This window comes from Scyliorhinus canicula, chromosome 11 (genome assembly GCF_902713615.1).
Source record: "Scyliorhinus canicula chromosome 11, sScyCan1.1, whole genome shotgun sequence".
NCBI lineage: Eukaryota > Metazoa > Chordata > Chondrichthyes > Carcharhiniformes > Scyliorhinidae > Scyliorhinus > Scyliorhinus canicula.
Window position 1 is genome coordinate 61188810 of NC_052156.1, and position 15720 is coordinate 61204529.

General features: G+C 44.8%; 1 long non-coding RNA gene across 1 annotated transcript; it reads right to left on the reverse strand.

The window, feature by feature from the left end:
* Positions 1-1919: 1919 nt before the first annotated feature.
* LOC119973660 lies at positions 1920-14977 on the reverse strand. Its single transcript, XR_005462365.1, has 3 exons — positions 14793-14977; positions 3738-4021; positions 1920-2196 (listed from the first exon to the last, which is right to left on the reverse strand). It is a non-coding gene; the product is annotated as an uncharacterized LOC119973660 (long non-coding RNA).
* Positions 14978-15720: the final 743 nt, after the last annotated feature.

A 15720-nucleotide genomic window follows, 5' to 3' on the forward strand; every position in this document is an offset into this window, starting at 1 on the left:
TGCATTGGGGGTTGGGGGGCTGCTGCTGCCGCTCCGGGCCTGCGTTGAGGGGGGGGGGGGCCTGCTGCACTGCTCCGGGACCGCGTTGGGGGGCGGATGGACCCGCTGCCGCCGAACCGCTCCCGCCGCCGCTACCGATTTTGCTCCCGCCGAACCGCTCCCGCCGCCGCTACCGATCTGCTCCCGCCGAACCGCTCCCGCCGCCGCTACCGATCTGCTCCTGCCGCCGCCGAACCGCTCCCGCCGCTGATCCATTCCCGCTGCCGCCGAACCGCTCCTGCCGCCGCCAAGGATCCCCCGCCGACAGGTTTGTTGGGGGGGGGGGGGGGGGTGCGTCCCTTTCCTTCCCTTCCCTGCTCTCTGCCGCTACGGGAGCCCCTCTCCGTGCGACCGCTCCGCTTGCCGACCGGAAGTCCAATCTCAAAAGGAAATAAGTTGAGTAAGAAATCTATCTCATGCAGTGAGGGCACGTTTACTTCTTTGGATTAATAGTTTGTATCAGTAATTGCTTAACCTTGACATCTCACATCACTGTCTTAAGGCCATATGTTCTTTCTCCCTTGTCAATTTTGAGTGTGATGCAAAGACCGGGTCACGGGATGAGCTTTTGCTCCAAAATTGACTATAAATCATATCGAGTTGCCATATATAGATTATATGTTACCTAAACTGAATTAAATGTCATTGAAACTTGAAATGAATGAAATGAAAATCGCTTATTGTCATGAGTAGGCTTCAATGAAGTTACTGTGAAAAGCCCCTAGTCGCTACATTCCGGCGCCTGTCCGGGGAGGCTGGTACGGGAATTGAACCAGTCTGCTGGCCTGCTTGGTCTGCTTTAAAAGCCATCGATTTAGCCCAGTGAGCTAAACCAGCACCTGTGAGTAACGTACAATACAGTTCGTTTTCACAGGGTGAGAACTTACTCTCTCACCCCTTATCTCATTATTATTCTTGGCCACTTTCTTTCTCTAGCCCTTGAGTGGGATGATCTGTGCAGGGAGAAAATTCACCTCTGTTTTTGTTTTCTATTCCAGTTTATTCCATAATCTATTGCAACTTGAATGTGATCTCTGAATAATTGGATTGATACCCCTTTCTCTCTGACACTCTCCATTTGCAAATCATCTCGCTCAAATATCACTCAAAATAACATCATGCATGGACTTAAAATATCCCTCAGCTCTCCAAATTGTCTGCGTCCATCTTGTGGATATTCCTCACCAGGTTTACTTGCTACCAGGCTCTTACTTGCTCTTATCCAAATAATGGAGTTCATCTCAACAGGCATCAGTGTGTTTGATTCTATCCCAATTATTTTAAAGTCAGTTTCTATATGGAACATGTGTCAGTACCTTGATGACTTAATTATGTTGTTTCACTCTGTTGGCCCCATTGAACATTTTTGGCCATGCTGTTTGTCAGCTAGTGTGCATGCATGTGGCCTGCTCTTCAATGCAGAATGACAAGCCTGTCTATTAGTCACTTCACACGTAACTCATCTGCACACGCATTCAGTGCCCCCAATGTCATACCACACATTCTTGAACCTTTTGTGATCTTATCAAAAGATCTCAAAGTTGTTGCTTATCTCACCACATAAGATCTAGATGCCTTGGATGGTGGCCAAAGTATCAGGCTTTGTTCTCTTAAATAAAAGCATAGTCAAGACCACAAGCATTACCAAGAGAAAGTTTATCAATTTATTAGCTTCCTCTAGACTTTCCCCTTATATTAATGCCATGTTGAAATATTCCATTGCATTGCACCCAATATTCCAAATCCCATTTCCTGTTTTGATTTCCTGTATCAATTACTTAATCCTCTCCCAACCGTGAGCCCTGAAGAAATCTTGCAGTCCAATAAAATATCTTCATGGTTAAAACAGAAATCAAACATTTCCATTTGATTCCAGGCAGTAACGTTGTGATTGTTTGTTCTTTTCTTAAATTACATCTTTTGTAACGTAACTTGCTAAATTACATTGTCTTACTACATCCCAGAATTTTCCCAAATTCAAAACAGTGTTGTTGGCTTTCACATTTTTATTAACATCCTGTCCATCTCTTCTTTGTCTTAAATTGTAGAATCGCTTCTTCAGAAAAGAGACTTTGTCCTCATGTCCATGGATACCAGCTAAACTGCAAATCTTGTTCCACTTGCAGATAAAGTAGAGTAAAACACAAAAGATCCATTCTGATTGGGGCAAAAATGGGTTAATTAATTGGAATATATCTGACAATTCAAACTTAAAATTTGTAATTCCTGTAAAAATATAAATACATCTTCAGCAGTTAACAGGTAAGGTTTAATTGCTTGTTTGAAAATGGGGCAGAGTAAAAGTTTTCAACTAGACGTCATTACGTCACCACCTCTTTGTTTTGACCGAAGAGAAAACATGATCGGGGGACCCGTTTTCTTTAACAATTGCTAGTTTACATTCCGATCTCAGAATTTTCCTGTCCTCCTTCATGTGTCAGTTCGTTCGGAATAATTTTTTTTGAACCTGACAAGAAGTTTTAACTCATGATCAATCCAACACGGGATTGGCGATAATCATTTTGGAATCCCAAATTCCAATAAATCATATTAAATTAAAATGATCTCACTCTTACATGTGTGAATTTGTATCCGGATTATAATTCCCACATGTTGATCACAAATATCCAGGAATCATGCCTCTGGCCAGAAAAAAATGACTCCAGGTTTTGGTAGCTGTTTGCTCAAAAATTAGAATTTTGACAGAAAACATGAACACTTGAAACAGACACACATGAATCTCATTCACACATAAGCAGCAAAACATGTCAAATACTTCAAAACAACAAATGAATTACGGCAATGTCCTTTTGTTTCTATTGTAACAAGCCATGAATGTCTGTAATTAAAAGAACTCCAATCCGGGTTAATTCCCCATAAAGATAAACCTTACCGATAACATGACTCTACAACACCCACATATTAATTTGCTTGGAAAGTTCAAACAGTTAATCATCTCTGCTTTGAACTACCGTCACTGAGTTCCTCTAAATCAACACTTAAACCTTATATTGAGTAATTTAGACACAAGTTTCTGGGCAATTTGAAAATCAATGAATTGCCTGCTGAAATTGTTAACTTCTGTGCTCCAATTTTATTTTCCTATAAAGAAATCTTAACATTTCACTTGTAACTTGTTTTGGGAGAATTCAAATTGAATCACTGCCGAACTGCACCCTGACCTTGACCAGACAACACAAGCTGGTATTTCTCTTGTCAGGATCTGTTTGCGCAGTACTTTCAATTCCCAGATCCTCTTAATATCTTTCAAGGGTTTTCCAACTAATTTCTTCTCCTAAATAGTATTTCTATCCATGGGCCTGCAGGTCAAAGATCATGTAAAGAGAGCTAGGGAGTCATCCAATTTCTACACAGGCCCACGGATCTGCAGGTCTATTACCTCGCTTCTGCCTATCCGCTCTTTTCTGAGCTGTTTTTACAGCTTCTGGCCAACATTAGCTTTTGTTGTTCTACCGACAAGGACAGTGCTCAACTCGTGTGGGGCACCGACCTGCATCAACAAATTAGCTATTGAACCGAAACCCGAGTCCGCACATTCCATTCTGGAATACAGTAGGTCTAAGGTTCAGGTTCCTTAGGTGTCTGTTCCTTTATCTTAAACATTGCTACTGAATCCTGTTTGTGATGCTAAATTTGCCTTGGATTGCTCCGACCGTTGCAACTTCGGGAATTCCTACCTCCACCTGATGTATGAGACCATGTGTGTGGTGCACACCAGATAGTGCCCCTGGCGTCTTATCAGAAAAGTGCACAATCGAAGTGAGTGTCTCTGGGATGGTGGAGGATGTTGGAGACAGCTGTGACGGTAAGTCGGTGTCTTCCCCGGACTTGAGCTCCAGGGTGTCTCGGGATGCGGGTCTGGGACTCCCATCCATGTCGTTGTCATCATCGGTGCTGGTCGACACCTGGGGTAATCAGGAGCAGGGGACACCTGAAGAGCCTGTCCTATCACCAGCAGCTCCTGCAAGACAGAAGACAAGACACATGATTGTATCACTGTCCGGGGTGGAGTGGAGTTGGTGGGAGTATGTGGAGGGATGGGGGACGTAAGGGGAGGGGGGGAGGGGTGGTGATGGAGAGGGGGTGTGCGGCGGTGGTGGTGGTGGAGCAGGGGTGTGGGGGGGGTGTGGAGGTGGATGGAGGCGTGGTGGTGAAGGAGGTGGTGCGGGGGTTAACACACGCGCCACGGGGAACCACAACTCAGCAGGTTCTTCCTTCCTCAACCGATGCCGGCCTCCGCTCCGATGACTGCCCTTTCTTCGGACCCACTGACCACATGCTTCTGCTGCGGTGAGGGGCCGCAGGTCCGGCAGTCTCCCTCCAGTCTTCTCCGTTCTAGGCTGTTGTGAGCAGCCTTCTTCTGCGGGGGGTGGGGGGGGGGGGGGGGGGGGGGAGAGAGGAATGGAGGCGGGGGACCAGAAAATGCACAGTGTTAGACAGTTTGACTCATGCAGCCGAGGGGGTGGGTAGCAGATTGCTTCAGTGGTCAGGGCACCTGGCCATGGCAGCCAGTATGGGTGCCATCATATGACGCAGGGTGGGGATTCGGCAGCCCTCCCAGTTTGGGGGGGGGGGGGGGGGAAGATGGGGGGCATTGTGTAATGTATGTGTGGGTGGGTCGGGGGTTAGTGCTAGGGGCACAATGCTGCCTCCTCACCTTGGCTGCCCTGAGGAGGTTGTGAAGTTTATTTTGGCACTGCTAGCCTATCCTGACAGTGTTGCCCACAGCACTGATGACCTCTGCCACCAGCATCCAGGCACGACAAATGGCAGCAGCTAGAAGATTCGTACCTACCCCATGGTACAAGGTCACCCGCCTCTCCTCCACGGCATTCAGCAGCGTCTCCAGATCCACTTCTGTAAACCTTGGAGTTCATCATTTCTCATTGTAATCGATTGTGTTCCACGTGGCGCTGGTTACAACCCCTTTAACGGTCGGTTAATTGATCCAGGTGCAGCACCAGTTTTGCTGTCGTAGAACTCCACTGATCTTGCCCTGACATCAACACTTAATCTTAGGAATGGAGAATCTGGCCCATGATGTTGAAGAAATTTAAGGGATTGAAGGCTGATGAATCCCCAAGGCCGGAAAATCTACATCCCAGAGTACACAAGGAAGTGGCTCTAGAAATGGTAGGATTATATATCCTCTTGAACAGTTCCTGCGGATTGGAGGGTCGCTAATGTGACTCCATTATTTGAAAAGAGAGGTAGAGAGAAAACGGAATTATAGACGAGTAAGCCTGACATCTGTGGGGAAAATTCGAGAATCCATTATCAAAGATCTAATAGCAGGGCACTTAGAAAATAGTGGCAGGATCGGACAGATTTGAGTGTATTATGGTTTAATGGTGTTATATTGAAACAGTTTTCTCAATAAAAGTATTTTTTCAAATGTTTGAATAAGATTGCCCCTAATTCTTCTAAACTCCAATGAATATAGACCTCTCATCATATAATAACCCTTTCACTAGACCAATCTAGTGAATCTTTGCTGCACTGCCTTCACTGCAAGCAGATCCAGCAGAGGGCAGCAGAGCAGAGCTTCTGATTGACTGTTCCGGGGAGATTTGCATACGTGCAGTGCGGTCAGCGTAAGTTGAAGGTGTACCTGCGCAAGTGACCCGAGGAGGTCGAGTGAAGGCAAGCATCCAGTAGAGGGCAGCAGAGCAGACCTTCTGATTGGCTGTTCCGGGGAGATTTGCATACGTGCAGTGCGGTCAGCGTAAATTAAAGGTGTACCTGCGCAAGTGACCCGAGGAGGTCGAGTGAAGGCAAGCATCCAGCAGACGGCAGCAGAGCAGACCTTCTGATTGGCTGTTCCGGGGAGATTTGCATACGTGCAGTGTGGTCAGCGTAAATTGAAGGTGTACCTGCGCAAGTGACCCGAGGAGGTCGAGTGAAGGCAAGTATCCAGCAGAGGGCAGCAGAGCACAGCTTCTGATTGGCTGTTCCGGGGAGATTTGCATACGTGCAGTACTGTCAGCGTAAGTTGAAGGTGGTTTGTGAAGGGGCTGTTCTCGAGTGACAGCTTTACCCGAAACACTACTTATGTAGTGTCTCCCACCCATCCTCCTCCTCTAACCAAAAAAAAAGTTCTGTCCGTCGGATTGCTAAACTAACAGGTTTTTTTTTAAAGTTTTTTTTTAGTTTTTAGTTTTCAGTAATTGGGAAGTTAGTTCAGTGGGAATGGAGGCTAGGGCAGTTGAATGTTCCTCCTGCAGAATGTGGGAGGAAAGGGTCACCTCGAGTGTCCCTGTTGACTACATCTGCGGGAAGTGCACCCAACTCCAGCTCCTCGAGAACCGTGTTAGGGACCTGGAGCTGGAACTGGATGAACTTTTGGTCATTCGGGAGGCGGAGGGGGTTATTGAGAGGAGTTATAGGGAGGTAGTCACACCTCAGGTAAAAGAAGAAGGTAGATGGGTTACCGTCAGGGGAGTTAGAGGTAACCGTCAGGCAGTGCAGGTCCCCATTGTTTACCCCTGTGGTCGTTCCCTTCTATAACAAGTATACCGTTTTGGATACTGTTGCGGGGGACGACTTACCAGGGGTAAGCAATAGGGCACAGGTCTCTGGCACAGAGTCTGTCCCTGTTGCTCAGAAGGGAAGGGACAAGAGGAACAGAGCACTTGTCATTGGGGACTCCATAGTTAGAAGAACAGACAGGAGGTTCTGTGGGAACGAAAGAGACTCACGGTTGATGTGTTGCCTCCCAGGTGCCAGGGTTCGTGATGTCTCTGATCGTGTTTTTGGGATCCTTAAGGGGGAGGGGGAGCAGCCCCAAGTCGTGGTCCACATAGGTACCAACGACATAGGTAGGAAGAGAGATGGGGATTTGAGACAGAAATTCAGGGAGCTAGGGTGGAAGCTGAGAGCTAGAACAAACAGAGTTGTTATCTCTGGGTTGTTACCCGTGCCACGTGCTAGTGAAGTGAGAAATAAGGAGAGAGAGGAGTTGGACACGTGGCTACAGGGATGGTGCAGGAGGGCGGGTTTTGGTTTCCTGGATAATTGGGGCTCATTCTGGGGTAGGTGGGACCTCTACAAACAGGATGGTCTTCACCTGAACTAGAGGGGTACCAATATCCTGGGGGGGAGATTTGCTAGTGCTCTTCGGGGGGGGTGGTGGGGGGGGGGGTTTAAACTAATTCAGCAGGGGGATGGGAACTTAAATTGTAGTCCCAGTGTACAGGATGTTGAGAGTAGCGAGGTCAGGGATAGGGTTAAAAGTTTGAAAGAGAGCACTGGCAAGCAAGACGTTGGTTTGAAGTGTGTCTACTTCAACGCCAGGAGCATCCGGAATAAGGTGGGTGAGCTTGCAGCATGGGTTGGTACCTGGGATCTTGATGTTGTGGCGATTTCAGAGACATGGGTAGAGCAGGGACAGGAATGGTTGTTGCAGGTTCCAGGATTTAGATGTTTCTGTAAGAACAGAGAAGTTGGTAAAAGAGGGGGGGTGTGTGGCATTGTTAATCAAGGAAAGTATTACGGCGGTAGAAAGGACGTTTGAGGTCTCGTCTACTGAGGTAGTATGGGCCGAGGTTAGGAACAGGAGAGGAGAGGTCACCCTGTTGGGAGTTGTCTATAGACCTCCGAATAGTTCCAGAGATGTAGAGGAAAGGATTGCAAAGATGATTCTCGACAGGAGCGAGAGTAACAAGGTAATTGTTATGGGGGACTTTAACTTTCCAAATATTGACTGGAAATACTATAGTTCGAGTACTATAGATGGGTCAGTTTTTGTGTAGTGTGTGCAGGAGAGTTTTCTGACACAGTATGTAGACAGGCCAACAAGGGGCGAGGCTACATTGGATTTAGTACTGGGTAATGAACCCGGCCAGGTGTTAGATGTAGATGTAGGTGAGCACTTTGGTGATAGTGATCACAATTCGGTTATGTTTACTTTAGCAATGGGCAGGGCTAGGTATATACTGCAAGGCAAGAATTATAGCTGGGGAAAAGGCAATTATTATGCTATTTGGCAAGATTTAGGATGTATAGGATGGGGAAGGAAACTGCAGGGGATGGGTACAATCGAAATGTGGAGCTTTTTCAAGGAACAGCTACTGCGTGTCCTCGATAAGTATGTACCTGTCAGGCAGGGAGGAAGTTGTCGAGCAAGGGAACCGTGGTTTACTAAGGAAGTTGAAGCACTTGTCAAGAGGAAGAAGGAGGCTTATGTTAGGATGAGACATGAAGGCTCAGTTAGGGCACTTGAGAGTTACAAGTTAGCCAGGAAGGACCTAAAGGGAGAGTTAAGAAGAGCGAGGAGAGGACACGAAAAGTCGTTGGTGGATAGGATCAAGGGAAACCCTAAGGCTTTCTATAGGTATATCAAGAACAAAAGAATGACTAGAGTAAGATTAGGGCCAATCAAGGATAGTAGTGGAAAGTTGTGTGTGGAATCAGAGGAGATAGGGGAAGCGTTAAATGGATATTTTTCGTCAGTGTTTACACTGGAGAAAGACAATGTTGTCGAGGAGAATACTCAGGTTCAGTCGACCAGGCTAGATGGAATTGAGGTTCACAAGGATGAGGTGTTAGCAATTTTGGAAAGTGTACTAAATAGATAAGTCCCCTGGGCCAGATGGGATTTATCCTAGGATTCTCTGGGAAGCCAGGGAGGAGATTGCAGAGCCTTTATCCTTGATCTTTATGTCGTCTTTGTCGACAGGAATAGTGCCGGAAGACTGGAGGATAGCAAATGTTGTCCCCTTGTTCAAGAAAGGGAGTAGAGGCAACCCTGGTAATTATAGACCTGTGAGCCTTACTTCGGTTGTGGGTAAAATGTTGGAAAAGGTTATAAGAGATAGGGTTTATAATCATCTTGAGAAGAACAAGTTGATTAGCGATAGTCAACACGGTTTTGTGAAGGGTAGGTCATGCCTCACAAACCTTATTGAGTTTTTTGAGAAGATGACCAAACAGGTGGATGAGGGTAAAGTGGTTGATGTGGTGTATATGGATTTCAGTAAGGCGTTTGATAAGGTTCCACATGGTAGGCTATTGCAGAAAATAAGGAAGTATGGGATTGAAGGTGATTTAGCGGTTTGGATCAGTAATTGGCTAGCTGAAAGAAGACAGAGGGTGGTGGTTGATGGCAAATGTTCATCCTGGAGTTCAGTTACTAGTGGTGTACCGCAAGGATCTGTTTTGGGGCCACTGCTGTTTGTCACTTTTCTAAATGACCTGGAAGAGGGTGTAGAAGGATGACTTAGTAAATTTGCAGATGACACGAAGGTCGGTGGAGTTGTGGATAGTGCTGAAGGATGTTATAGGATACAGAAGGACACAGATAAGCTGCAGAGCTGGGCTGAGAGGTGGCAGATGGAGTTTATTGCAGAAAAGTGTGAGGTGGTTCACTTTGGAAGGAGTAACAGGAATGCAGAGTACTGGGCTAATGGCAAGATTCTTGGTAGTGTAGATGAACAGAGAGATCTCGGCATCCAGGTACATAAATCCCTGAAAGTTGCCACCCAGGTTAATAGGGCTGTTAAGAAGGCATATGGTGTGCTAGCCTTTATCAGTAGGGGGATTGAGTTTCGGAGCCACAAGGTCATGCTGCAGCTGTACTTAACTCTGGTGCGGCCGCTCCTGGAGTACTGCGCGCAGTTCTGGTCACCACATTATAGGAAGGATGTGGAAGCTTTGGAAAGGGTTCAGAGGAGATTTACTAGGATGTTGTCTGGTATGGAGGGAAGGTCTTACGAGGAAAGGCTCAGGGACTTGAGGTTGTTTTCGTTAGAGAGGAGAAGGCTGAGAGGTGACTTAATAGAGACATATAAGATAGTCAGAGGGTTAGATAGGGTGGAGAGTGAGAATCTCCTTCCTCGGATGGTGATGACCAACACGAGGGGACATAGCTTTAAATTGAGGGGTAGTAGATATAGGACACATGTCAGAGGCAGTTTCTTTACTCAGAGAGTAGTAGGGGTGTGGAACTCCCTGCCTGCAACAGTAGTAGACTCGCCAACTTTAAGGGCATTTAAGTGGTCGCTGGATAGACATATGGATGAAAATGGAATAGTGTAGGTCAGATAGGCTTCAGATGGTTTCACAGGTCGGCGCAACATCGAGGGCCGAAGGGCCCGTACTGCGCTGTGATGTTCTATGTTCTATGTTCTATATCCTCTTTAAATATGGACACCAAGACTGCACACAGTATTCCAGGTGTGGTCTCACCAAAGCCTTATCCAACCGTAGCAAGAATTCTTTATTCATGTACTCCAGTCCTCTTGCAATTTGTAACCCCATTGTAATCTAATGTAGATTAACTGTTAAGCATTTTAAAATTGTGACTAGTGATTTGATTGCTGACTGAAATATGGGTAAAAATATTGTTAGCCACATAATTCACATGCCTTGGACAGTGGTATTGGTAAGATTTCACAATGTACTTTACGCTGAATTGATTTGCTTCACACTAAGTCAACATACCTTTGATAATAGGCAGTTGCTATAGTTACGTATGTTCATAGAAGAACTAGTACCACTGTGTCTTCTTTTTTGAAACCTAGAATAGTTGGTTTCCATGCCTGGGGCAGGCTGAGGCTGAAAAGGTGGATATTCTTTAAAAGGAACTGGATAAATATCTGGTCAGGAATTGAAGTAGTCATTATAGGAGTAAGCATTTTATTAGTGGGTCAAGTGTTCAAAACATTCTGTTGTGAGGTGTGGGATATGTGTGCTTGGCGGGTAATAGGCAGAGTCGGAAACATCTAAGGATCAATTAAAATTCATGTTTGTTTATGTGTTAATTTTTGAGAATTAAGGGAATATTTCTGTCCAAGTGATTAAATGAGTGGGTGGAATCTATAACAGGATTCTAGCAAGGAGTTAGCATGCTGAGTCAAATAGCCATTTACCTCTCCATGTAGCCTTATGTTCTTAGAAAGGCTTACATGACAATAATTATGTAACAATCATTTTATCCCCAGCCCTTAAAAATGTTGTTCGATCCCATATCATAATAGAGCCTAATTATTCAAACTAATATGGATTAATCAACCATTAAGGCAGCAATGGCGAATGGTTCTCATCAGGTTTAGTGGCTCTCAATAGATCTACTCCGTATATGAATAGAGGTTTAATAATGCATATGCACAATGGACACTCAAGGACAGCTGTTCAGAACAGAGGCTATAGATTATCTAAAAGAAAGTCAGGATGAATTATAGATATTATCAATGTGTAAAGGAAGTGGGAATATAATTAATAACTATGCAAGCATGGCATGTTTGGAACCAAACAGAGTCCTACTTCATTGTTTGAATTTAAAGCACTTTTATTGCCAGCAGAAGAGTTGTATTAAAAGATTATTGATCTGAAGCACCTCGGTTTCTTTCTCCATGGTTCTTGTCAAATCCTTTGAGTATTTCCAGAATTTTCTGTTTTTATATAAAGAAGAACTTTCCAAATCATGGGATCTGAGACAATTGGTGGTGTGGACCAAGGAAGCTCCGGTGTTTTGTTACTCACCTAAGAGCTCACACACTTTCCTTATCCATCAAATCACTTATTCAGTAAGATTCAGACATATCTATGCAGAGGCAGTATTACATTCAATGTACAGTTGTTGATCCTGAATGCTCACACATTTATGCAGGCACATGCTCACAAATGTGACCCAGCTTGGGTCACTGTCTGTGCGGAGTTTGCACTTTCTCCCTCTGTCTGCGTGGGTTTCCTCCGGGTGCTCCGGTTTCCTCCCACAATCTACAAATATGCCATTTAGGTGGATTGGCTGTGCTAAATTGCCCTTTGTGTCCAAAAAGGTTGGGTTGGGTTGGGTTCCTGGGATAGGGTGGGGGTAATGGCTTCGGTAGGGTGTTCTTTCCAAGGGCTGGTGCAGACTCGATGGGCCGAATAGCCTCCTTCTGCACTGTAAATTCTATGATTCTATGTGCCCTTTCTCTTTGTGTAGGGACCGCCCAAGATGACTGTACCTGTCATCAGCAAAAGGGCAGCAAGCTCGGCCAACTAGTGAGCATCTGATATGTACTTTTGGTGATCTAGGCACCAATTCAGATACGTCTAGCTCTTCAGAATCAGATGGAGTCAATAAGGAGAAGGTGGTGAAACATTCAGCACAAATAGGAACAAAGTTGAATTGGCAGCTGAGAAGCATCAACGCTATGCCATTGCCCAAAATTCCTTTGCTGAATATAATAATTGCTATATTCATACTTCCATTCGGAGATATCACATCAACAAATAGAATTGAACTCATTAACAAGCAGAGGTGCTTGTGCTGTCCTTTAAAATTTCTCTGCAGGATTAGTCAAAGATTTTGCAAAAGAGCTTCACAAATATTTGGGCAATAATGCAATTAATAAGTGAACGGGAACTCCATGGCCATGTGTGGTGGAATGCTTCAGGATAAAGACCAATAGTGCAGATGCAGTTTCCTTTACATAGTTACTTGGGCATGAAAACTTCTCAATTTTAGCTAAAGAGGCAGGGTATTGACTGTTGATAATGGACTTTGGGTGAAAGCCTTCCTCACGAAACACAGATGGTGGATGATCCTCAGACATTCATAAGTAGGTGCAGTCCAGCTCAGATCTTACATGTAAACAGAAATCTCATCTTGCCTCAGTTTCTCTTCGCCAATTAACTTAAAACCTGGAAGGTCTGGAAGTGGGGGGAAGGGGAACGAAAGAGAAAATGCTGGAAAATCTCAGCAGGTCTGGTAGCATCTGTACGGAGAGAAAAGAGCTAACCTTTCGAGTCCAATGACTCTTTGTCAAAGCTGGGGCAGTATTACACTCAATGCACAGTTGTTGATCTTAAATGCTCATACATTTTATGCAGACCGATGCTCACATATGTGCCAGCTTTGACAAAGAGTCATTGGACTCGAAACGTTAGCTCTTTTCTCTCCCTACAGATGCTGCCTGACCTGCTGAGATTTTCCAGCATTTTCTCTTTTGTTTCAGATTCCAGCATCCGCAGTAATTTGCTTTTATAAGGGGGGGAAGGGGGGGTGTTTGACCTCAGGGGAGGCTTGCAGACGTTCAGGCATTGGAGAGACAACTTTTCTGGCTGCACTGTTGAAAGATTTTATATAAACATATTTGGGTGCCTGGAAGCAGATCATCAAGGCTGGTGAGAATACAGAACACAAAGAATCAAGGGCTGAGCATGCCAATCGGTACCTCAAATTTGCATCATAGTCCTATCATTGCCATGAGACTCCACTTAAAACAGCTGTTATATCTGCCCCCTTTCTTTGGAATGTGCTTAGCTCACCCATTTCATGGACCCACTGAAATGATAGAGACCTGGTTGTCACTGGGAAGGGAATGGTAATTGCAAAACTGCCAAATTCATTGTGCTCTTGTCCTATTCCCTCTTGGCGGGAGTGGATTAATTCAATTATCCGTCCCTCATCACCATCAAGGAAATATAAGAAATTGTTCAGTACATAACACTGCCCTATTGGGATGTATTTAAACCAATTTAGGGCATACCCAATTATAAAATCGCAAACCAGATGTGTAATTGGGTAAAGTGGGATGTGCGGTACAGATCAGCAGCTGAGCTGTATGGCAGGTGGTTTTTGGAGTTCCACATGGGAAATAATTAATCACCTGTGCAATTTTGCTGAATTTTTGTAAGAAGCCTAAAGGAGATCTTTTTAATGGCTTCTGGAAGGAAATGAATGGCTGCCTACAAATCTCAATTAATCATTGTTAGATCAAGGAAAGGATTATCTCCTCTCCCCTCCCCAACACTAAATTTGTTCTTTTATCATTAAAACATTTCTGCTTACTACTCAAATACTGCTAAAGGTGTGCAAATAATAATAATCTTTTATTGTCACAAGTATGAAGTTACTGTGATAAGCCTCTAGTCGCCACATTCCAGTGCCTGTTCAGGTGAGCTGGTACGGAAAATTGAACCCTTGTTCTGTATCACAAACCAGCTATCTAGCCCACTGAGCTAAACCAGTCCTACATAGAACATAGAACATAGAACGATACAGCGCAGTACAGGCCCTTCGGCCCTCGATGTTGCACCGACATGGAAAAAAACTAAAGGCCATCTAACCTACACTATGCCCTTATCATCCATATGCTTATCCAATAAACTTTTAAATGCCCTCAATGTTGGCGAGTTCACTACTGTTGCAGGTAGGGCATTCCACGGCCTCACCACTCTTTGCGTAAAAAACCCACCTCTGACCTCTGTCCTATATCTATTACCCCTCAATTTAAGGCTATGTCCCCTCGTGCTAGCCACCTCCATCCGCGGGAGAAGGCTCTCGCTGTCCACCCTATCTAACCCTCTGATCATTTTGTATGCCTCTACATGGTAAACAACATCAGAAAAGGCTACCTTACTTATAACAGTAATGAATGAAATGAGGTTATATATGCACAGACATTATTAGTGAACACTATTGTTAAAGATTAGAAAAAAATCCTTGCACCTTGTATACATTCAAAGACCAGGGTCCTGAAATTCTGCTTGGCCACAATATTATCCATCTGAAAGGTGGCAGAATGTGCCAAAGTGTTCTTGAGTATGTGGGGATGCAGAGTTGGGGAGAGTGTTGTGGCTGTAAGCCCAGTAAGGTTGTTGACTGTTGCAGCAATGATTACTATCAAAACAACAGGAAATTGTGATTGAATGATATCTACCTATAACTTCACCAACTATCCGAAAACATATTGAACTGCTTAAAGTGGATCTGCTTCAAAAATGAACAAAGAAAATACACTGACCAAAGATAGCTACCACCAGTCACCTGATGTCTGGTATTGGTATAGCACGAAGGAAGATGGTTCTGGTGGTTGGAGGTCATTCACCTCAGCTCCAAGACATCACTGCAGGAGTTCCTCATGGTAGTGTCCTCGGCCCAACCATCTTCAGCTGCTTCATCAATGGTCTTCCGTCAATCATAAAGCTTGATATGCTTCATATTAAAAATAAATACATTTGGATTAGAAAGGACATTTATGGGGAAACTAAACCTTTAACATGTTTTGCTTAAACCAACTGAGGAGGCTGATTAAAGGGCAGCCAGTTCACTCTTATTCACTTGGTCGTAATAATGCTCTGATGAACTGACTGAAATGTCAGAGTGGCACCATGCAGCGCTGATGGAGCAGAGAGGGCCCCAAACAGGAAATGAGACACAGGAATCTTCTTCAGATATTCCATGGTTAACAAAGCTTTGTTTGCAAGGAATTGATCCTCTTGTAACCATAGTTGTGGGCCATTTTCTGAAACCCTGGTAAGGCTAATACCTGAGTGATCTACCGAGACTTTTAAAGATCCATGAGATGGTCAGGAACAGGAATCCCAAACATTCTCCATTCCCCTCGCCCAGAAATGGCTATCAAAAATATGAGGTGCGTTCCTGGTGGAACGAGGGGATGTCCTGTTTTCAGCCTCTGTTCAGGAATTCTTTCAGGATTCCACCTTGACCCCATGGAACTCCAGAATTCCTACAATGTAGAAAAAGGCTATTCAGCGCATCAACTCTGCACCAACCCCCTGAATGAGCACCCTACCTAGACCCACTCCCCTGCCCTATCTCCATAACCCATCTAACCTGCACATCTTTGGACACTAAGAGGCAATTTAGCATGGCCAATCCACCTAACTTGCACATCTTTGGATTGTGGGAGGAAACCAGAGCACCTGGAT